This window comes from Aethalodelphis obliquidens, unplaced genomic scaffold, assembly GCF_003676395.1.
Source record: "Aethalodelphis obliquidens isolate GAN/ISIS:26980383/991018 unplaced genomic scaffold, ASM367639v1 scaffold9, whole genome shotgun sequence".
In the NCBI taxonomy this organism is placed as follows: domain Eukaryota; kingdom Metazoa; phylum Chordata; class Mammalia; order Artiodactyla; family Delphinidae; genus Aethalodelphis; species Aethalodelphis obliquidens.
Window position 1 is genome coordinate 20,122,499 of NW_020837953.1, and position 23,982 is coordinate 20,146,480.

The 23,982-nt window shown below is 41.7% G+C and overlaps 1 long non-coding RNA gene across 3 annotated transcripts in view; it reads right to left on the bottom strand.

Moving 5' to 3' along the window:
* The window catches only part of LOC113621753 (uncharacterized), a 38,049-nt gene extending 17,557 nt beyond the window's left edge, over window positions 1–20,492 (bottom strand). Inside the window, exons 1-6 of one of the 3 annotated variants that reach the window (XR_003433301.1) lie at window positions 20,163–20,489; window positions 19,908–19,963; window positions 10,504–10,717; window positions 7,492–7,982; window positions 2,425–2,536; window positions 2,294–2,344 (exon numbers count right to left, since the gene is read on the bottom strand). This is a non-coding gene — a long non-coding RNA (uncharacterized LOC113621753). Of the gene's footprint in view, window positions 1–2,033; window positions 2,537–5,843; window positions 7,983–10,503; window positions 10,718–19,907; window positions 19,964–20,162 lie in introns of those variants that run through there. The other 2 variants (XR_003433300.1, XR_003433299.1) reach the window with 2 other exon arrangements.
* Between the last annotated feature and the right edge of the window lie 3,490 nt (window positions 20,493–23,982).

Genomic DNA, 23,982 nt, shown 5'->3' on the forward strand with positions numbered 1-23,982 from the left:
ATTTCTTTAATAGGTATAGGACTATCCACTTTATTTCTCCTTGAATGAGTTTTAGTAATTTGTGTCTTTCAAGAAATTGGTCCATTTCATTTAAGTTGCTGCATATATGTGCACAGAGTTGTTCATGGTATTTCCTTATTATATTTTTAATATTTGTAGGGAGACTAGCGATGTCCCCTCCTTCATTCTTTATGTCAGGACTTTGTGCCTTCCCTCTTTTTATCTTGGTCAGTCTGGCTAGATATTTATCAACTTTACTGATTTTTTTTTTTAAGAATGAGCTTTTGGTTTCATTGATTTTCTCTATTTTTCTGTTTTTGATTTCATTAATTTCTGCTCTTATCTTTATTATCCCCTTCTGCTTGCTTTGAGTTTATTTTGCTCTTCTTTTTCTAGGTTATTTAGTGAATTACCCACTTTAGAGACTCCAGAACCATAGTAACAAATCCTGATTAAAATAGGCAAAAAAAAAAAAAAAAAAACGAAAAAAAAAAAAAAAAAAAAAAAAAAAAAAAGGAAATCAGACAAATCTATAGATGCAAAAATTACATAGAAAACATTTTATTAAGATAATTAATCATAAAATAATTAATAGAGAAACCAATATTATGATATCAATAAATGCCAAAATGACATTGGATCTCATTCAGCATTATTTTAAAAATAGGTAGAATGTTCAGATCAAAACTACATTAAGGGGCTTCCCTGGTTGTGCAGTGGTTAAGAATCCACCTGTCAATGCAGGGAACATGGGGTCAAGCCCTGGTCTGGGAAGATCCCACATGCCGCGGAACAACTAAGCACATGTGCCACAACTACTGAGCCCGCGTGCCACAACTACTGAAGCCTGCGCACCTAGAGCCTGGCTCTGCAACAAGAGAAGCCACCACAATAAGAAGCCCGCGCACCGCAATGAAGAGTAGCCTCCACTCGTTGCAACTAGAGAACGCCCACATGCAGCAACGAAGACCCAATGCAGCCAAAATAAATAAATAAATAAATAAATATTTTAAAAAACTACATTAAGAATACAAAAAGAAAAAAAGTACAGAAAATCCTCACCCTCACTCCTGTCCCCCCAATTATTTTATTAGTCCCTTGTTTATCCTTCCAGTGTGACATTATGCAAATATAAGCAAATATGGATATATATTCTTTCTCCTCCTTACATAAAATTCATTATATATATATTTCTATAAAATATATATTTATATACACACATTGTTCTTCACCTTGCATTTTTCATTTAATAATACATCTTGGAGGTACTTCCATTTCCACAAGGAAATTTTCCTTATTTTTTATTACAGCTGCATACCATTCCACTGTGTGGATATAGTTTATTAAACCAGTTCTCTGTTGGTGAACATTTGTGTTGTTTTCTATTTTTTACTATTGGAAACAATGCCAGATATTTGCAAAGCACATGTACAAGTGTATCTGTGGGATAGAGTCTCAGAAATAGAATATCTGGATCAAAAGGCAAATGTATCTACAGTGTCGGTAGATACTGTCAAATTCTTCTCCATAGGAGTTGTTCTATTTTGCAAGCCCCACGGCAATGTATGAAAATGCCTACTTCTGTATGCCTCATTAACAAGTTGTTTTTTTTTAATTTTCAATTTTTTGCTAATCTCATAGGTGAGAAATGGTATCTCAGCATGGTTTTGATATGCATTTCTCATATTATGAGAAAAGTCTGTGATCCTTCCATACATTTAAGGGTCACTTGTATTATGTCTGAACAGTCTCTCCACATTTTTTTGTGTGCTTTTTCTTCTTAATTAATTTATTTTTGGCTGCGTTGGGTCTTTGTTGCTGCGTGCGGGCTTTCTCTAGTTGTGGCGAGTGGGGACTACTCTTCGTTGCGGTGCGCGGGCTTCTCATTGCGGTGGCTTCTCTTGTGGCGGAGCACGGGCTCTAGGTACATGGGCTTCAGTAGTTGTGGCCTGCAGGCTCTAGAGCGCAGGATCAGTAGTTGTGGAGCATGGGCTTAGTTGCTCCGCAGCATATGGGATCTTCCTGGACCAGGGCTCAAACCCGTGTCCCCTGCATTGGCAGGCGGATTCTTAACCACTGCACCACCAGGGAAGTCCCTGTGCTTTTTCTTCTTGATTTCTAAGAGCTCTTGATAAATAGGCAGATGAATCTCTTTGTCTGTGATATGGATTGGAAATATTTTCACCAGTTGTAATCTTTTATACAGTTTGTATTCTTCCTCAGGGAACTGGTGAGGAAAAGCCTTCCTTTCCTAAAGCCCTCCCTCAGTGTCTCTTTCCCACTCAGTACTCACTCATTCATTCATTCATTCATGGGGATTCAACAGAATGGATGAAGGCAGAGCCTGGGGGGAAAAAAGAACCATTTCATGATCTTATATATCCCACTGAGTTGACACTCCATGATTAAACCAGTTACACTTACTTTTGTTTCATAATGTTTTCATATTTTACAATAGGCATGTATCATTTTGTAATTAGAAGAGTTAATGTTGTTGTCAACAGGGATTGGGAAGCATTAGACTGCTTGCAAAATCCTGAAAAACATAAAATAGAAAATAAAAATCATCCATTGACACTATTAATATATTAGTATATTTCTTTCCAGTTTTTTCCTCTATGTATGTGTCTTTATATCTGCTATATTATGCAAATTTTCCTAAGTCATTAAAAATGATTCAAAAACATCACTTTTTTTGTTGGAGAATACTGCATCATAGAGATATACTATGATACAGTATGACATCCTCTGGATTGTGAAGTAATCCTTTCCTTCTTTTAAAAAATGTAGGGCTTCCCTAGTGGCGCAGTGGTTGAGAGTCCGCCTGCCAATGCAGGGGACACAGGTTCGTGCCCCGGTCCGGGAAGATCCCACATGCCGCGGAGCGGCTGGGCCCGTGAGCCATGGCCGCTGAGCCTGCGCGTCCGGAGCCTGTGCTCCACAATGGGAGAGGCCACAACAGTGAGAGGCCCGTGTACCACACACACACACAAAAAAAATGTGGAAATAACACATGGTAATGTATACTTTTTACACATAATTTATTTGATTATTCCCTTAACATAGATTCTTAGATGTAAAATTTCTCAGTCAATTGGCATAAACATTTTAAAGCCTTTTGATACATACTGCCGAATTGCATACTGCAAGGGATGCTGCCAAAGTATTCAAGGGAAATTTAATTTCTAATAAATGCACTGAAATGCATTTATTAGAAAACAAGAAAGGCTAAAAATAAACTCTAACCATGTAACTCAAGACGCTAGGAAAAAAAAAAAAGATACACCCAATAGAAGTAGAAGGATATAATAAAGAATGAAAAATTAGCAAAAGAGAAAATAGCATGTAAAAGCTATTTTACATGCTACTGTCTTGATTAGGGAAAATACAAGTAAACCCACTCCTATATACATTTAGTAAAATGGCAGAACATGCTTCTGCTTTTCAGGATTTTGCAAATCCTAATTTTAAAACTAACCAGAGAGAAAAGTCAGGCTGTCTCAAAAGAAACAATAATTAGACTAATAACAGACTTTTAATAGCAGCACTAGAGGTTAAGGAATTACTGAGAAAAATGAAATTCCAATTTAGAATTCTATATCCAGCTATGCTATAATTCACAAGTAAGGGAGAAATAAAGAATTTACTACTCTCAGACATACCTGCTGAAAAACTACTGAAGGATTCATTTATTTACAAAAGAAATACTTTTACAAGACTTAGTATGTGCCTGGCACTATTTTAATCATTCTACAAATATTAATTCATTTGATCCTAATAACAACCCCATGAAGTAAATAATACTATCATCTCTCTTTTACAGATGGAGAAATTGAAGCACAAAGAAATTAAGTACTCTGCCCAGGGTCACATAGCTAGAGATCTACAGAGCCAGATATCACACCCAGGCAGGCTGACTGCAGAGCTGGTGCTTTTAACCACGATACAAGCTGAAACTGCTCTGGGAGGCTGAGGAAATGGAACTCAGAAGGAAGGAGGAAATGCAAGAACCAGTGGTAAGAAACTGGTAAATGTTCCGGTTAATTGAAACTTGGGTTGGCTATTTACAACATATAATAATTGTGATAAATCTGCGGTGTGTTAAAAACGTGATGAGGGCTTCCCTGGTGGTGCAGTGGTTGAGAGTCCGCCTGCCAATGCAGGGGACACGGGTTCGTACCCTGGTCCGGGAAGATCCCACATGCTGCAGAGCGGCCAGGCCCGCGAGCCATGGCCGCTGAGCCTGCGCGTCCGGAGCCTGTGCTCCGCAACAGGAGAGGCCACAACAGTGAGAGGTCTGCGTACCGCAAAAAAAACCAAAAAAAAAAAAACCATGATGAAGTTAAAACCATGTATTGATACAACAATAACATGTAACATGAGAGGAGGAGTAGAGTTAGTGTTCTGTTCTATCTTGTTAAGGAGGGGCTTAATTTAACAGTTATGTAAATTAACATAAAACAAAAGGAGATAAAATGTAAATACTAATCTTGTAGAGGTAAATAAAGGGAGAAGAAAACATAATCCAATGGAAAGAACAAAATGAGAGAAAATGAAACAAAACTCCCCAAATCCCAATCCAACAGATTTTTTCAAAAATTTTAGCAAGCTGATCCTACAATTTATATGAAAAAATAAAGGGTTTTAAATAGCCAAGACAGTTACTATAAAGCTATATTACTCAAAAATGTGTTACTGGCACAGGGATATACAAATAATCTATTGAAAAGAATACCTGTCTGATAGCTTAGAACACGATAGAAGTTAAAATCCATGACTTTGTTCTAAAACATTAGCATAAAAAAAATATCAGGGCTTCCCTGGTGGCGCAGTGGTTGAGAGTCCACCTGCCGATGCAGGGGACGGGGGTTCGTGCCCCAGTCCGGGAGGATTCCACATGCCGCAGAGCGGCTGGGCCCGTGAGCCATGGCCGCTGCTGAGCCTGCGTGTCCGGAGCCTGTGCTCCGCAACGGCAGAGGCCACGACAATGAGAGGCCCGTGTACCGCAAAAAAAAAAGAAAAATCAAAACTGTAATGTTTGGTGAATCAAGCAAATTGCAAAAAGGTAACATACAAGATGATGTTATCTATGTAAAAATTTAAGATACCATGGACATACGGGTAATAAAAAACCCAAAAACATACAGAGGAACAACACATAGTAACTAAAGCATAATGGTTACCTCTGAGCAGAATTGAGAGAATAGAGCATGAGGCTTTAGTTGTATCTGTTGCTTTTTTTTTCCATACCAAAAAAAAAAAAAAAAAAACACCTGAAGCTCTTACGGCAAAAAATTTAACATACTTAATCTCAGTTGAGAAAATAGCTGTTACATTTTCTGAACTTTTCTGTATGTCTGAAATATTTTGTACTTCAAATATTTTTTAAATCTAAAAACAGAGAGAAAGAAAATAAAAGGGAAGAGACAGAGAGGAAAAAGAAAGAGGAAGAAGGAAAAGACACTAATATAAAACCTCAGTGTTGTGAAAATTTTATTAATATAACCTGCATTCAGTGGTATTTGGGTGCCATCACAGTCCTCAGGGATACCATCCCCTTTCCCAACTTAGGCCAGTGGTCCCTGGACAGCTCAACTGGCTGTCCTCCTAAAGAGCCCCAAAGCCTTTCTAACCCCCAAATGGCTGTTTAGTGGGGATGCAGAAAAATACATTGCTCTTAGGTGAAGGACTCAGTGGAAATGTTGACCAACTTTCTCTGTTCCCTACCCAGATTTAGAGATGACAGTGGGTCACTGACCTTTTCATAACCTCCACTGGTCCAGGTCTTCCCTTTTCATTGCCAGACCCCCAGGCTGTTCTCTAGTTAATTTATGCCTCCTGAAGGGGGTCAAGCTTACTATTGCCTGCATATATGATCCTTCCTTCTATTGGAGGGATAATGGTCCCGCCTGACTTGGGCCACGTGGGGAAATGATGGGGCATAGAGTTGCCTTCCAAGCGCCCTCACAGCAACTCTTCCACCTCTTGCCCCAACTGGCCCTGATGCCACTGGGGTCCATCTCTACCCACTACAGACCACACTCTGGTTAGCACAGATCTCCAAGGAGAGCCCTGTACTGGAGGTTGAGACACTTGCTGGAGACTTAGGAGAAGCCTTGGGGCTTCCCACCCCTATGACCCCTCCCAACTACCTCCCAGGCACTGTTCTTTTCCTATTTCTTCTAACTATTCCCTACCGTTTCAGACTTGCTTTCCTCTCCTCTAACTCCCCTCTGTAAACCCTGACCCAGCCCCCCTTTTTTTAGCTATCTCTTCTATAGACACTTACCCTGAACATGCCTCACCTGGGAATTTCTACAATCCATGGTGCAAAGCTCCCAGCAGCCTGATGACATGATGGGCAGGGAGACACTCAATCAGGGCCAGGAGGCTTCCAGCCTAGAAGGGCACTTTGCCAGGTAAGGGGCATCTCTCCCAAAAGGAAGGCCTTGTTAATCCTTGGCCCTGGATAACTCATTGGTTATGTCTAACATAAACCTCTTTGAGATGAAATATAAAACAAAAGAAGAGCTACTGCTACCAGATTCTGGTGGAGTCCCCCTTATGCGGAGGTGGTCAGTCCAGAGCCTGACACATAACTTCATTAGGGCATACACAGGATTTTTTTTCCCGAATAGATACACATTTTAATGTATGAGTTTTGACTAAAGTATTTTCACAGCTGATACAGTTTTGGGGGTGTGGATTCTTATGCTGAAGACATGTATTTTTAAATTTACTACACCGATTTAATAATTTGATCATTTATCTCTAAGTCCATTAGTATAATCATCAGGTTCACAGGATTTCTCTCCTGCAGGGATTAACTCATGACAAAACCCATGATCTGACTGTGAACACACTTTCTGAAAAGGCTTCAACATGTTGACCTTGAAGTCCTTACCCCGCTATCACACAAACAGGGGTTCTCTCCCACATGGATTCTCATTCAACAAATATTTACTAGGTGGCTACTCCTGCCAGGCACTGTGCCAGGAGCTGGGGACACAATGGCGAGCAAAGCACACGCAGCTGCCCTCTCTTGGAGCTGCCAGAATCGTGGTAGAAACAGGCTCTCTGGGGAAGGGGGAGATACGCACATACCTACACCTGCATGGTTTTCTCCCACCTGGAGTCAAATGGATGTGAAGGCCTGACTCGCTTCTCACGCACACAGGGTCTCTACCGCGCATGGACTCTGATGTGCATGAAGGTTTGTGCTGTAACGGAAGCCCCAACCACAGACACTGAAATCAATGGTTTCTCCCCTGAGTAGACGCTCTGCAGAGAAGCTCTGTGTTCTTAAGAAACCCTTTACCACACTTGCACATTTGTAAAATTGCTCTCCTGTGGGGACTTATGGAACTCAAGGTTAGTGCTCTTTCCAAAGCCCTTACTACATTTAGCACATATAAATGGGTTTTCTCCTGTATTAATTCTTAGATAAACTTGAAGATCTAAGCTCTAACTGAAGAAACCCTTATCACACACCCATCACACCTGCAGTTTCATTCTCTGGAGAACGTGAAGATTCACTGTGATCGAAATCCTTCCCACACTCCTCACACCTACAGGTTTCTCTCCTGTGTGGACTTTCTGATGAGCACGGAAGCTTGTACTTTAAGGGTTTCACATTAAAATGGTTTCTCTTGTGTGGACCCTCTGATGCTCTTGGAGTCTAGGTTCTGTCTGAAGCTCTCACAACACTCCACATTTGTACGGTTTTGCTCCAGTGTGGACTCTCCAGTGGATGCGAAGGTTGGGGCTCTGATGGAAGCCCTTGCCACACTCCTCGCACTTAAAAGCTTTCTCTCCTGTGTGGACCCTCTGATGCACGTGAAGATTCCTGTTATAACTGAAGGCTTTGCCACATGTATCACACACGAAAGGTTTCTTTCTCGTGTGGACTCTCTGGTGGATGTGAAGGTCTGTGCTCTGACTGAAGCTCTTGCCACACTCGGCACAGTCATAAAGTTTCTTTCCTGTGTGGGAAAGGGGATGCTTTAAGAATGAGAAAATGTTTACAATGATGAAAAAATATGACCGTCAAGTTAAAAGACCTCAAGGGAGGTTATAAGCAATAGAATATCAGACTGGAGAATGTAAGAAACTATGTTAGTGGATTAAAAGATCAACTTGAAGATGGGACTTCCTGGTGGCGCAGTGGTTAAGAATCCACCTGCCAATGCAGGGGACACGGGTTCAAGCCCTGGTCTGGGAAGATCCCACATGCTGCAGAGCAACTAAGCCGGTACACCACAACTACTGATCCTGCACTCTAGAGCCTGCAACTACTGAGCCCACACTGCACAACTACTGAAGCCTGCGTGCCCCAGAGCCTGTGCACTGCAACTACTGAGCCCGTGTGCTGCAACTACTGAAGCCCGGGAATCTAGAGTCCGTGCTCTGCAACAAGAGAAGCCACTGCAATGAGAAGCCTACACCGCAAGAAAGAGTAGCCCTTGCTCGCCACAACTAGAGAATGCCTGTGCGCAGCAATGAAGATCCAACGCAGACAAAACTAAATAAAATTTTAATAAATAAATAAATACAAGTTCTTTAAAAAGAAAAAAGATCAACTTGAAGAGTTCTACTAGGACTCAGAGGAAAGGATTTTAAAAATGGAATTATGATCTCGAAGCTCCTATATATTACATGTATAAGAGATTCAGAAGGAGAGAAGAAAGGATATGAAATAATAATAATAAATAATGAGAATGTACTTAGTCTGAAAGAGAACTTGATTCCTTAGATTGAAACTATTTTCCCAGGACCACTTAGGAGTGCTAAAAAAAAAAGACAAACCAACATATACACCTACCAGGATGAAATTTATGAATTTCAAGGATCAAGAAAACATAAGCATACAAAACATTAAAAAAGCAAAACAAGTTACTCCCTTGAAAAGAGACTGAGACTGACCAAAGACAACAGTACAATATTTTCAGAGTCTTGAGGGAAAAAAGACTATCAGCAAGCAAGCTAAACCTAAACCAATGATTCCCCTACAAGGACAAAAGGAAGGAAAAAAAGGAGGGACAAAGATGTCCAAAATTTGTCAAAATAAAAACTCGTGAAAAGGGAAGACATGGAATATAAAAAGTAGAAATGAATAAATTAAAGCTTTTCCTCTTTTTCCCTCAACAAAATCTCATGAAATATCAAGGGAAAACTCCCCATGAGCTGAAGGCTTCAGAGATGAATGGGCTCAATGATAGGTAAATATAATTACGGGGTTGGGGGGTGGCGGGGAGGACTGCCTAGCTAGGCACATCCTGGTAAAACTCCTAAATTCCAAAGAAGGGAGGGACGAGAAAAACTGGTTAAACAAACAAAAATAAGATAAAATAAGACAGAGAAAATTACTAAACGAATGAATCAGATCAGAATCAGCAGTATCCGAGGCTTAAAAACAAAGATACAATGGCTCAAACATTCTCAGGGAAAATGATTTTGAATCTAAAGGTCTCTACTCAGTCAAACTACTATGCAAGGGACTTCCCTGGTGGTGTAGTGGTTAAGAATTCGCCTGCCAAGGCAGGGGACACAGGTTCAAGCCCTTGTCCGGGAAGATCCCAAATGCCGCGGAGCAACTAAGCCTGTGCGCCACAACTACTGAGCCTGCGCTCTAGAGCCCGTGAGCCACAAATACTGAGCCCGCATGCCACAACTACTGAAGCCCACGTGCCTAGAGACTGCTCCGCAACAAGAGAAGCCACCACAATGAGAAGCCCGTGCACTGCAACAAAGAGTAGCCCCCGCTCACTACAGAAAGCCCGCATGCAGCAACAAAGACCCAACTCAGCCAAAAATAAATAAATTAAAAAAAATTAATTTCAGTATATCAATATATCATACAATGGAATATGATATACCCAGTTAAAAGACTGAGATAGGTCTAAATATTTTGACATGTAAAGATATCTAACATATGTTACTAACTAAAAGGAAAGTTACAGAACTAATTTTTATAACATAAACAGATAAATACACAAATAGAAACAAAACAAATATGTATCTGTGAGCTTATATATTTTCTGTCTGCTTATATGTAATATAAATAGAAAATAGTCTGAAAGATACTTTTTACTTTATATGCAATATATTTTGTTTTAATACCTTTCTAATTAAATAAGTAATTACAGGGAGGGGGGCATGGGGAGTGACTGCTTAATGGGTATGGGGTTTTCTTTTAGGGTGATGAAAATGTTCTCGAACTTGATAGAGGAGTTAGTTACACAACATTGTGATGTACTAAATGCCACTGAATTGTACACTTTCAAATGGTAAATTTTATGTGAACTTCACCTCAAAAAAATATATATATAAATGGCGGAGGGGGAACTCAAGTTTTTACTTAGTAGCAACATTTTTCTTTCTTCAATAGTGATTTGGACACTCTGATATTTGAATCTCAAGCCCTCACCTAGTTAAACACTTTAAGAGCTCACAGCTTTAAACAACCAAGGGAACAAAAATTCTCCAAAGAGCAGTTGTCCTCACCCACTAAGACCAGGTTGCCATAGATCTCCAGCATCACCTCTTTGGACAGGGCCGTCTGTGCGGGGTCCAGCTGCCCCCACTCCTCCTCGGTGAAGTCCACGGCCACATCCTTGAATGTAACGTGTTCTTAAGACACCAATGAACAGTAATTCCTCTTCAGTGAGCAAACATCTACACCAGCTTCCATGGTACAAAGGGTACAAACTTGGCAACACTGAGAAAGGTAGACAGTATAAAGGGGACTTCAGAATTTTGTCCTAAGCTGTAAGAATAATTTAAAGAACAATAAAAAAATTTTAAAGATATGTATATCTTTTGCAGAAGCTCACCAACCCTAATAATATGAGGAGCTCTTAAAAATCAATTAAAAAAATTAAAATGCTCCCGGTAAAAATGGACAAATGGTAAATAATCTGAGTAATTTCAAGAAGAAAAAAAAATTACCAATAAACACATAAAAAGACATGCTGCCTCACAAATTATCAAAGAAATGGGTATTCAGATAATGAGGCATTATTTTCCCCTATCCTTGGGGCAAAGATTAAGACTTATAATACCCACTACCAGTGAGAGTATGAGAACACACACACCCCCATATACTGTTGGAAGGAGTATAAATTGGTATAAACTTTTTTGGAGAACAATTTGGCAGTATTTATCAAACATATCTTTTGATCCAGCATTTCCAATTCTAGAAATTCATCCTCATAAGATAACTAATGACTTCCCTGCTGATAAACCCAATGGAAAGTTTTCAATCCTTTTTATGCTTGACTCCTTGGCATTATTTGGCCCTGTTGACCACATGGTGTTCCTCAAAACTTCTCCGAGAGTCTGGATATCATAGTATCCTAACTCTCCTAACACTGTGGTCAATCTTTCTCAATCTCCTTCTCTCCAGGTCAATGTGCGGGTTTCCTGGGTTGGATCCTAGGCCTTCTTCTCACTCTCCCTATGTGATCTCATATATTCTGATAGCTTCAAACGCCAACTGAATGCTGACAACTCTCAAATGTACTTTGGCAGCCAAGACCTCAAGCTATACCTACAGTTCCAGACCCAAATATCTCCTTGGTGAACATCCAGTGTGAAGCATAGTGCCTGATCTACAGTAGGTAATCAATCAATTTCTACCAAGTGAAAGAAATATCTATTTGGATGTCTTCAAAGACATCTAAATCAACATGCTCAGTTCTGACTTTATCTTCCTTTCCAAAACTGCTTCTCTCCCAGAGCTCTCTAACTCAGGAAACCCCACCTCCAACCACCCAGACGTTTAGGTCAGAAAAAAAGAGGTCATCCTTGACTTCCTCTCTCCCATCCCTCACATGATCCGTCACTAAATCTTTTTTTTTTTTTTTTGCGGTTCGCGGGCCTCTCACTGTTGCGGCTTCTCCCGTTGTGGAACACAGGTTCCGGACGCGCAGGCTCAGCGGCCATGGCTCACGGGCCCAGCTGCTCCGCGGCATATGGGATCTTCCCAAACCGGGGCACGAACCCGTGTCCCCTGCATCGGCAGGCAGACTCTCAACCACTGCGCCACCAGGGAAGCCCACTAAATCTTTTAAAATCTCTCTTTTACCTCCACTGCCCCCACTTTATTCTGAGCCACCATGACCTCACCTCTGCCTCCTAATTGGTCTATACCATCCTGCCTTCCTGCAACATAATCTCTACTCTGGCTCCTCTTTTTGTGCCCATTCCTTAAATATTAATATTTGTGTTCCTCAAGATTCTTCTCTGGTTATCTTCGTTTTCTTCTCTTCTCACATATCAGCTGGATGATCTCAACCAAGCCCATGACTTTAATGATTATATACATGGTGACAACTCATAAATTTGTGTCTTTCACCTGGATCTGTCTCAGACCTTGATATCTATCTACCTTCTAGACTTCTTTAATTGGATGTCCGACAGGTGCTTCAAACTGTCTTCTAACTCCCCTCTGCACACACAAACACACACAGAAACACAGAGGCTCCATCTCCTCTGTTCCTTCTCTCAGTGAAGACTATCACCTTTCACCCAGTTGCCCAAAACTTGCATTTCAGCCTTAACTACTCCCGTTCCCTCACTCTCCACCAACATACACAGACCCACAGTGTTATATATGTTTTAGATACGTACTTGGAAATGTCCATATTCTTTATATACTTATTTTTCTACAAAGCCAAGTTCTATTCCATTTCATTTCAAAGTTATATTTCAACATAAAGTTCATGTGACGCTGGCTAATTAGCCAGGCTAACTGATACTTTTATTATTAAACAAATCCAAGGATTCTTTGATCTATCATTCTTTTTGGAAGCCCAGCACCTTTAAACATTTAATTAGGAAGATATCATTTCTATTTGCAAGCAAGCTTGTAGATTCTTAGACTATCTTAAAGACTAACCACCAAGTGTAAATATAGCTGCATCCACACCTGAACAGTGGCTAGGTATTAAAATGCCCTTGATAAGAATTGGCAGTTTTGGGAATAGACAGGAAGGTGTCCTATGAACTGAAAATGATTTTATGAGATTACTTAAAAGCTAGTGCTTTCCTTTCCAATCACTGCACTGTAAAGAAGTCTAATATGGGTACAGCCACTGTGGAAAACAGTGGTTCCTCAAAAAACTAAAAATAAAACTACCATATGATCCAGCAATCCCACTCCTGGGTATATATCCAAAGAAAAGGAAAACACTAATTTGAAAAGATACATGCTCCCCAATGTTTATAGCAGCACTATTTACAATAGCCAAGATATGGAAGCAACCCAAGTGTCCATCAACAGATGAATGGCTAAAGAAGATGTCACACACACACACACACACACACGCACACACACACACAATGGAATACTACTCGGCCATAAAAAAGAATGAAATTTTGCCATTTGCAACAACATGGATGGACCTAGAGGGTATTATGCTTAGTGAAATAGTCAAACAGAGAAAGACAAGTACTGTATGTTACCACTTACATGTGGAATCTGAAAAAAAAAAACACAAACAAAAGCAAATGAATGAATATAACAAAACAGAAACAGACTCACAGATATAGAGAATCAACTAGTAGTTACCAGCAGGGAGAGGGAAGGGGGTATGAGCAAAATAGGGGTAGGGGAGTAAGAGGCGCAAACTACTATGAATAAAATAAATAAGCTACAAGGATATATTGTACAGCACAGGAATATACCCAATATTTTATAACTTTAAATGGAATATAATCTATAAAAATTTTGAATCACTATGTTGTACACCTAAAACTAATACAATATTGTAATTCAACTATACCTCAACTTAAAAAAATGTCTAATATGAATGAGGATGTGATAGATCTTTCAGTGTGGTTATTTGTATTTATTATGGTTCTAAGAAGAAAGATTAAGTTGTATTGTGGGAAAACTCTAAGAATGAAATTCAATGTCTTTTATAAAGCTTTGAAATAGTTTACTAGTGATCTGTCAGTCTTGAAATTCAAACATCAACATCATTAATGCTTAGTCTACAATAACTGTAACTTATTTTCTAAGACTATATATTATGTGACTCAAAGGCACACTTAAGACTTATGTTCTGGATATCTATCCACTGTCTTAATTCTGTTTCTCAATCATCACAAACTTATTTCCTATAGAGAGCATTCACTGCAATGCAGTCAAGTAACAGAAAATTTCTAAGTCTAGAAATACAGCAACTTCAGAAACAAAGTTGATGAAAATAAATTCCCAGTAATTAGGCATGTTCACACTGTAGTACTAATTTTCAATTCTTAATTATGAGAAGCTTTTAGGAACTGGCTGTAAAAGTGAAATATTCAAGTTGGTCTTGAATAAAGAGACACTGCTAATGTTTTGTTTATTTGACCCTAAGAATTTAGCCTGATAACAGCTGGCATTAGAAAATCTATTAACATACATAATCATAACAAGTAAAAAAGGAAAATCCATATGACCATCTCACAGGATGGCAAAATAGCATTTAATAAAATAAATCAATTCTAATTGAAAAACACTTTCTTTTTTTGGCTGCACCATGCGGCATGCGGGATCTCAGTTCCCCAGCCAGGGATTGAACCCGCGCTCCCTGCACTGGAAGCATGGGTTCTTAATCACTGGACCACCAGGGAAGTCCCTAAAAACACTTTTAAAGGACATTGGTCTAGGTAGTGAAATAAACAGACAAAACATAAACCCAGATGAGAATAACAGATTATCAATATGCAATGATAATATTTTGACTTGGTCTTAAATATCGGGAGATTGAAAATATTTGTAAAGGAGTCTGTTTTACAGATTTAACCAGATATGAATAGTGAATGATCACGTCAATTAAATTTTGTCATTTTTAAAAATTTATTCTTAAATACAGTAGAAATGTGTCATTATAAATGCCTAAAACCACAGTTTTTAATGCCCAACCCTAGGTTTTATTTCAGCTATTAAAGAAGCAACATCAAGTGTATTTAAGGCTGTATCACTACAGATTGTGCTGAAAAATCACTTGCAGTGTTGCAACGTCTCACATCTATAATGATCCTACACATGGTGAGTAAGTAGTACAGGCACACATAAATTAGCTGCAGATATAAATGAAACCTCTAAGCCTATGATCTATTTGATCTCATGTAAAGAAATACATTTTTGGTTCTTCTTCATATTCCTTTTTGTAAAATGTCTGCAGTATGGCTGTACTATTTATTCACTTGGCTGAGGATTTTTTCTAAACAGTGCATATTCTTTTTATATAATATAAAAAATGCAGTGGCAACTTTGAGTGTCTAATCTAGCCCACTAGTTTGACGAAGTGCTGGCTTGTATGTCTAGGCTAGACACAAATTATAACTTTTTCCTAGGGTATGTACTGACATAATTAACATTCATCTATGGAAAGAAAACTTGATGATAAAAGAACACACATTTCAAATAACCCCCTCCCTCCCACTCTCGCAATGAGAATCACATTTCATTTGCTATTTTTTTCTGATAACAAAAGTGCTATTATGGAAGATAAGAGAAAACTACAAAAAAAAATACAAAATATATAATCATATTGCCCCCAAATAACTACTATTTACATTTTGGCATATATATGTAAGTTTTAAAACTTGGGGATATTCTTTACAACTTTTTAAAACATTTTTCAATTAAAATATCATGAACATTTTCCCCTATTAGTAAATACTCTTCTATACCTTGTTAATGGCTATATAGTGGCTCTTCTCATGGTTATATCATAATTTAACAATCTCCCAGGACTTCCCTGGTGGCCCAGTGGTAAAGAATCTGCCTTCCAATGCAGGGGATGCGGGTTCGATCCCTAGTCAGAGAAGCAACTAAGCCCATGTGTCACAACTACTGAGCTCGTGGGCCTCAACTAGAGAGCCACAACTAAAGAGAAAACCTGCATGCCACAACTAGAGAGGAGCCCGCACGTCACAGCAAAGAGCCCACGCATTGCAACGAAAGATCCCGTGTGCCGCAACTAAGATCCAACACAGCCAAATAAATAAATAAATATTAAAAACAAAACAACAGGGGCTTCCCTAGTGGCGCAGTGGTTGAGAGTCCGCCTGCCGATGCAGGGGATACGGGTTCGTGCCCCGGTCCGGGAAGATCCCACATGCCGCGGAGTGGCTGGGCCCGTGAGCCATGGCCGCTGAGCCTGCGTCCGGAGCCTGTGCTCCTCAACAGGAGAGGCCACAACAGTGAGAGGCCCGCGTATCGCAAAAAACAAACAAACAAACAATCAAAAAACAACAACAACAAAATGTCCCTATATTGGACACTAAAGTTACTTACCACTTTTCATTACCATAATGATACTGCAAGTTATATCATTGTATTTAAATTATATGCACTTATCCACTCTTTTTCTCAGGGTAAATTCCTAAAAGTAGAATTGTTAGCTAAAAGACTTTTGTTAGGTTTGTTAGGTAAAGACTTCTGACACATATTTCCAAAGCCCTCCAAAAAGTTTGTAGCAAGATGACATTTAGTTTAAAAGTATTTGAGTGTCCTGGTTTTACCAGTAAGTGTTTTTAAAAAACACATCTTTGATAGGTGGCAAAAATGCCATTTCATTATATTATAACATTTCTTGGATTACTAGTTAAGTTGAAAAATAGTAAACCAGATGCTACAAATATTTATAAGATTTACAGGTCAATAATATCATGTCACAAAAATCAGGAATTTCACCTAACTGGAAACAAAGAAAAAGGACTACTCCTTTCCCCACAACTGAAAAGGAAAAATAAGACAAAACAACCCAGTGAGCTGAGAGCAGAGTGGCAGGCAGTTGGAAAGGACGGGTTGCCCTGCAGAGATGCCAATAGCAGCGCTGCTGTGGTATATGGAACCTTATGCCAGCTGCAGGGTGGGAAGCTTAGCCTGACCTGGGACCTCTGAGGAACTGGGACCATCCCATGTTAGTACCATCCTCTAAGCTCTGGCAGAAACAGAAGCATATTTCCTCTGGAGAAAAATTTCCCATAGGACTCAAATAAAGATCAATCAATGAGCTCATAATTAAACTCATCAAAGGGGAGAGTGAGCATAAAACAGATTTACACTACCAACAACTACAGATATTTAAACTATCAGATATAGAACCAGAACAGCAATACATGAATTATTTGAAAAAATAAAAGATGCAATTATAAGATGATAAAGCAAAGAAATTATCTGAAAATAACATGCAGTTGTGAAAAAAATAACAAATGGAATGTCTAAAGATGCATTAAAAAGGAACTTCTAGGAAGAATGTATTTCAGGAAAAAGAAAAGTGATCCCAGAAGGAAAGGCTGAGACAGAAGAAAGAATGGCAAGCAAATAAATGATAAACATATATGTAAATCCAAACAAACATTGTCTGTATAAAATAATAATTCTAATAATATCTAATTTATTAGGAGGACAGAATTAAAATGCAAAAAACAGGGACTTCCCTGGAGGTCCAGTGGTTAGGGCTCTGCACTTCCAATGCAGGGGGCACAGGTTCGATCCCTGGTCAGGGAACTAAGATCCTGCAAGCTGCTCAGCAAGTCCAAAAAAATAAAACATAAATAAAATACAGAAAACAATAGCTTTTAAGTCAATGGGGGATGTGATCAGTAGTTCCTAAGTCCTTGCATTATTCTGAAAGAGGTTAACATATTGTTTATACCTAGGCTTGCAAGTATGCACAATAAAATTTCAAGGGTAACCACCAAACGAATGGATATAAGTTATAAAATTCAAACATGTAAAGAGGAAAAAGAAAAAAAAGAAAAAACCCTCTCCACTTAAAAAACAAACAAAAAAAAGAAAGGAGGGGAAAATACAGGAAAAATGGACAAATAAAATTAAAGTGCAAGACAGTACAAACACATCAAATATATCAATAACTACACTAAATGCAAACAGACTAAACTTGCTAGTTAAAAAGGTGCTGATTATCAGATTGAGGGGGGAGGAGACAGAATTGAGCTATAAGCAGTTAATGAGAGATATACCTAAAGCATAAGGCCCTGAAAAGGTTGAAATGATGGAAAAAGGTAAACCAGGTAAATAATAAACAAAAGAAAGCAGGAATAGCTATACTCATGTTGAACAAAATAGATTTCTAGACACAAAGTGATATAAAAGGTCACTACATAGGGATAAAAACTTTAATTCTCCATGAAGATATAACAACTCAACTTGTATGTACCTCATAAAACATCCTCAAAGTAATATATTTTTTTTAAATGGAAGTACTACAGAGAGAAATTGACATATCTACTACTCAAAGAGATTCCACACACTTTTTTTTCTCAATTCTTGATGGGTCAAGCAAACAAAAATAAATCAATAAAGATACAAAAATTTTAAACAAGTCAGATCTTATGGACACCTATAGACAGTTTTAAAAATTGTATAGAAGTATTAAAAATTAGGGGATGGGCTTCTCTGGTGGCGCAGTGGTTGAGAGTCCGCCTGCCGATGCAGGGGACACGGGTTCGTGCCCCGGTCCGGGAAGATCCCACATGCCGCGGAGCGGCTGGGCCCGTGAGCCATGGCCGCTGAGCCTGCGTGTCCGAAGCCTGTGCTCCACAACGGGAGAGGCCACAACAGTGAGAGGCCCACGTACCGCAAAAAAAAAAAAAAAAAAAAAAGTTGGTACCTACCCACTTACCTTTAGAGAATATACATTCTACTCAAGCAAACATGAAACACTGTAAAAATTGATCATAAACTAGGCCATAAGGCAATTATAAACAACAAAGAACAGTAAAGACTTGAAAGAGGTATAGAAGTTCATATACAGGTATCCTTGCTATCTGCCACTTCGTTTTCATGAAAGACCTACATTAAGACCTACATTAGCACCTGTTTTCGCTAACAGAAAGAAATCTGAAAAGCATTTTCACTTTCATGAAGAAAAACAAAAATCAAAAAAAACATTCAGCACTTGTTTTGTAAAGAGTCATTACAGAGGCAGCACATACCCAGGGCTGCTAGAGTGGCACTGCCAAACTTCTTCCCCAGGAACTTCACTCAGCATCAAGCTTCCATAGCTTTGAACTGTGTCTGTGAGCATCTGTGCTTTATCTCGATTTATTTTGTGCGTCCATTAGCAAGATGTGTCCTAAAGTAATCGATTCTTTCCACCATTTTGGCTTCGGAAAGGTTTCATAGGAACACCCAACTTTCAGATAGCGGAGGAAACCTGTAGTACTCAAATCTTCTCTAGCTCACCTCCTTCAGTCTTCCTCAATCTGATTGCACACTGATTTTTTCCCCTCCTCTAGCACTGTTATCACTGAGTGCAGTCTTCAAACTGACACTTAAGAGTGGCTTCTTTTCATATTACTCATTGTATATGTGAGTAATAATCACTATTTTATACATGTACATATTAATCTCCCCCAAAGAAACCACACACGTTGAAGTAAGAATTGTATCTAAGTCAGTTTGTTTTGCTCTTACAAATAAATGAGCACAGAGCAGCCATGATGAAGTAGATAAATGAATGAGCAACATGTTAGGGAGAGAAGAGACCTAACCTAAAGAAGGGCACCAGGCAAGAAAGTGCATTCCTTTCAGAGTCCTTCATTTCACCGATTAGGCCCAGCCCTCAAGGTGTGCACAATTCAGGCTCAGTCCCTGGATGAGAAGACTTGTCCACTGACAACATGTACAGCATAGGCAATGGGCCTAAAGACAAATCTGGCTCCACCATTTCATAGCTTGGTGAACTTGACAGGTCTCTAAACCTCACTGAGCCAGCTGCTACATCTGCAAAATGGAAATAATGTCCACTTCTCACAACTGTTGTGAGTATCAAAAGAAAAAGTCAATGTTGAGCATATCCAGCACATCCATAAATGTGTTTCCTTCTCCTTTTCTTCAAGAGTATGTATACCGGGACCGAGAAAGGAAATATGCATCTCACCTGGGAACTGGTCATCTCTTCTTCCTCAGCAAGGTCAAGGAGTTAAGGAGGAAAAGCTGGAAAAGAAAGGAGCCATGAGACAAGCCTGCCTTGCAGCCCCCAGAGTGGCCAGCCTCACCCGAACCATTCCCTCAACCAGTCTGCCCTACGTTGCCTTCTCCTCTCCACACTACAGACTGTTCACCACCTCAGGTAAGAGATGGGAAACAGTCTATTCTAAGTCCACGGTCTCTCCCTGTTCTCTGAAGGTGTCACCTGACCCAAGCCTTGCTGAGGAACGTCCACAGCCCCAGCAGCTCCAGAACCACTTCCTCCTCCAGACCCTGGTCTTGGCTAGTAGTTTTGGCAGGAAGCCTCAGGTCACAGGTGTATCCTCTCAAGATGGGGTCCAGCTGCCTGAGGAGTTGTGGTCTTCTTTCCTACCAGCATGGCTTGTTCCTGTGGGCTCAAGAACAGCAAGAGTGCCACAGTCGGAAATCCAGCCGGGCTCAAAGTTACACTAAGCGTCTCCCAGGATACATACGGAGGAACTCCGGCTAGGGACCTCTGGACACCGGGACTGCAAAGCCGGCGGCCAAACACTTGAAGGAGAAACCCGAGACATCAGAGGGTGGAAGCGCCCGCACACACTGCTCTGGGGGAGATACGCGGATGACCCGCCCCGCCGATATGCTGCGATCGCAGCCCCGACCTGGGGGCGCCCACAGCCGGGAGCAGCGGGGCACAGGGGGCTAAGCCAAGGCTGGAGTCTGAAGGAGAAGGGGATCCTGGAGCCACGGGGCGGGGGGGAGGGGGGTTCCACGAACGCTCCTGTCTGCGGTGAGCAGAGCCGGTGACTGTGCCTGCTTTAGAGAACCTGGTAGGATCTGACCCTCCACAGCCAAATCGCGGGTGACACACTCTTTCGGGGACCATCGCTCCCGGGGCCCCAGACTTGGGGCTTCAAGTCCCTCAAACCCACCCCTACTCTGGCCCGCTGATATCTATCTTCCCTTTGAACCTGAGTGCCCCTCTGAACCCCAGTCTTGCCGGAAGTAGCTCCTGCCGCTGCCAAGAGCCGCCAGACTCACCTGGCTCAAGCCGAGTCCCGCGTCTCTGGTTTCCCGGCCCGGGGCCAAGCCCGCTGAGGCTGTACTGCGCCTGCGCGGAGAGAGCCCGGCGTCTCCCACAAGACCCCGCGGCGCGCCGCCTCGGTCCCTGCCGCCGCTGTCTCCATCGCCTGTTCCCCTGGCTGTGGCGTGTGGAGGGTTCTCCTTCAGCCTTGCCAAGGGCTAGAAACGCCACTTTTTAGTTTCAGTTCCTGGGATCCTACAGTGGCAGTGCCATGTAGAAGCTTGCGACCTACTACGGAGGTTTGAGTGGGGAGGGGAGGGTGTGCAGGCTGGGTGAGACTGCGCGCTGGGACTTCTCCCCCTCACGCTTGGGAGCCTGGCTTTGTTGTCAAACCCAAGTTCATGTGCCCAGTCAATGCCCAGTGAGACCAGGGTTTGGAGCCAAGAAAACAGGGCTGAGGAAGGAGAACAGGGCAACAGGGTGGCTCATGATCAAAAGACCTGCGATCCCTGATGACTTGGAGGAAGAGTGTTTATATGCAAACTTTCGGGGGGGTGGAGGGGGGTGCTTGCAGAGTGTGTGACCTTCCTCTGATTGGTTGGTGGGAGGTGTTCCAGGAATCTCAGTCATCAGCCTTCTGGTTCCAACCAGTTTGGGGTCTATGTGCTTATGCTTAGCATAAAGTTACCATCCTCTACCTGAGTGGAGACCTTAGTTCCTGTAGAACTAAGAGATACAAGCTGCATTATTGTTTCTGTATTCCCTCACTCCCCTTATTAGTAACTGTTTGAATCTGCCCTTTGGAACTCAGGGAAGGTCTAAGAGGCTGCAACCTTTTTCCTACAAACAAAAAATGGGGGACACAGAAAGGCTTTCGTGCTTGGGAGGGCCCCACGGGGTCCTGCTCAGTTTCAATCGCCCCTTTTCTTTGCTACTCCTCAATCATGAGGGAACCCAGGTGTTGGACAAAAAAGGGAATAACATTTTGGATAGAGAGATTAATCATAAACGCAGCAGAGGAACGTGGTTTTAGGGGGACTCAGTTTCAGTTTCTTGGGGTTGGGGGCTGAGAAGGGGAAAGAGACTGGCATCTCTCATTTGGCCAGTGGTCCTTTCCAGAATGTCACCTCATATGCACCTCTGGGCAGGCAGGTGTTCTAAGGCAGGGTGGCGAGGGACCCCTCAGTGCGGCCCGCCCTCCAGCACGGTTCTCGGACGGGGAGGCCTGGCCCAGTGTGACATCTTCCTATCCTCTGCGTCCGTCCCCTATCCCCGGCTAATGTACTCAATATGGTGTTCTCTTGACGGCCCCTCTGCCCTGCTGTTTCTATACGGGCTTCACTCCTTGCAAGCAGCCCCAATCTACATGGGGGAATCTCTTGCAACCCTCTTCATGGTACCGACTCGGGTCCTTGGGCTCTTTAATTAATAGAAATGGATAAGAGGCCAGATGAGAAAATCAGGCAAGGCTTTATTGAGACTCGTGCTGCAGCATGAGGGAGGGAAAACAAGTGAAAGATTCCCTTGCTCGCTACCGGAGGAAGGGGGTGAGGCTGGGGGCAGATGGGGGGGTCGGCAGGAGGGGTGGCGGAGGTAATCTGCCCACCCCCTGGTGGTGCTGAGCACAGGGGGCATGCGCAGTGCCCTGCTTTTGCTCTCAGCACCTCAGGAGTGGCAGTTGGTTTTTGGCCTTTTTGTATCTTACTGTTCATAATTTGCCCCAACTGCGCATGCATGCAGTTATTTTTAGTCCCTTACAGTTTCTTTGTACTTTGTTGCTCAAGGAGACGTTTGTCCAGGTGCAAGCACTCCAGTAAAGTGTCCTGGGTCCCAGGTCCCAGCCTATCTCACTCACTTGATTTTTGTAGAGAAATGCCAGGGCAGTCTCTGTCAGGGCTGACTCATGACTCTGCTGACTCCCATCCCCACCCTCTGACCAATCTTCTGGTTACATGAGGTTGTAGGGGTTATGGGGCACGTCTGAGAAGATGGTTGAGGATGGAAAAGTCGGTTTGGTCACCCTTTAAGTCCTGGAAGCAGAGAAGTTGTCTGACCCCCAATTATTTGTGCCTCTTTTTACAATGTGGGGTACTTGATGCCTCACCTGTAAATCCTAGTTTCTATCCTAGGCTAAAGGGCAAATCCCACTTAACATCTGTTAGAGTTACATAACATCCTGCACATGGTTGTATCAAAAATTTAAACTAGGGCTTCCCTCGTGGCGCAGTGGTTGGGAGTCCGCCTGCTGATGCAGGGGACGCGGGTTCGTGCCTCTGTCCGGGAGGATCCCACATGCCGCAGAGCGGCTGGGCCCGTGGGCCATGGCCGCTGAGCCTGCGCGTCCGGAGCCTGTGCTCCGTGGCGGGAGAGGCCGCAGAGGTGAGAGGCCCGCGTACCGCAAAAAAAAAAAAAAAAATTTAAACCATTCTCCCATTGTTGAACCTGTAGCTATGGTAGTCAGCCCTATTCACAAATATTCTGGGTTCCCTCTTCTTTCCAGTACATGGTAGGATTGCAATTTCCCATCCCTTGGAAGTTAGTGGTGACAATGTAACTTGTTTGGCTGCAAAATACGAGTAGAAGTAATGTGTGCCACCTCCAAAAGGAACCTCTGAAGAGCCAGCGCACAAATTGTCATGTTTCTTTTCTCTCTGCCCCAGAAATTGTAACGTTCATTGTGGCAAGCAGCCTCTAAAATGGGCCCCAATGATCCCCTTCTCCTGGTAGTCAAGCCCTCATAATCCCCTCTCCTTGAATGTGCACTGAACCTGGTGACTTGCTTCTAATGAATAGAATATGACAAAAGTGATGGGATATCACTTCCAAGATTAGGTTACAAAAAGACTCTGGCTTCCATCACGCTTGGCCTCTTTACCCTCCACTGCTCCCTTAATCACTTTAAGAGCAGCCAGCTGCTTTGCTGTGAGATGTCCACGTGGTACCTGCAGATGGCTGTGTGGTAAAGAGCTGATGTATCCCGCCTGGTAGGACCTGAGGCCTGCCAGCAGCCACATGAGTTAAG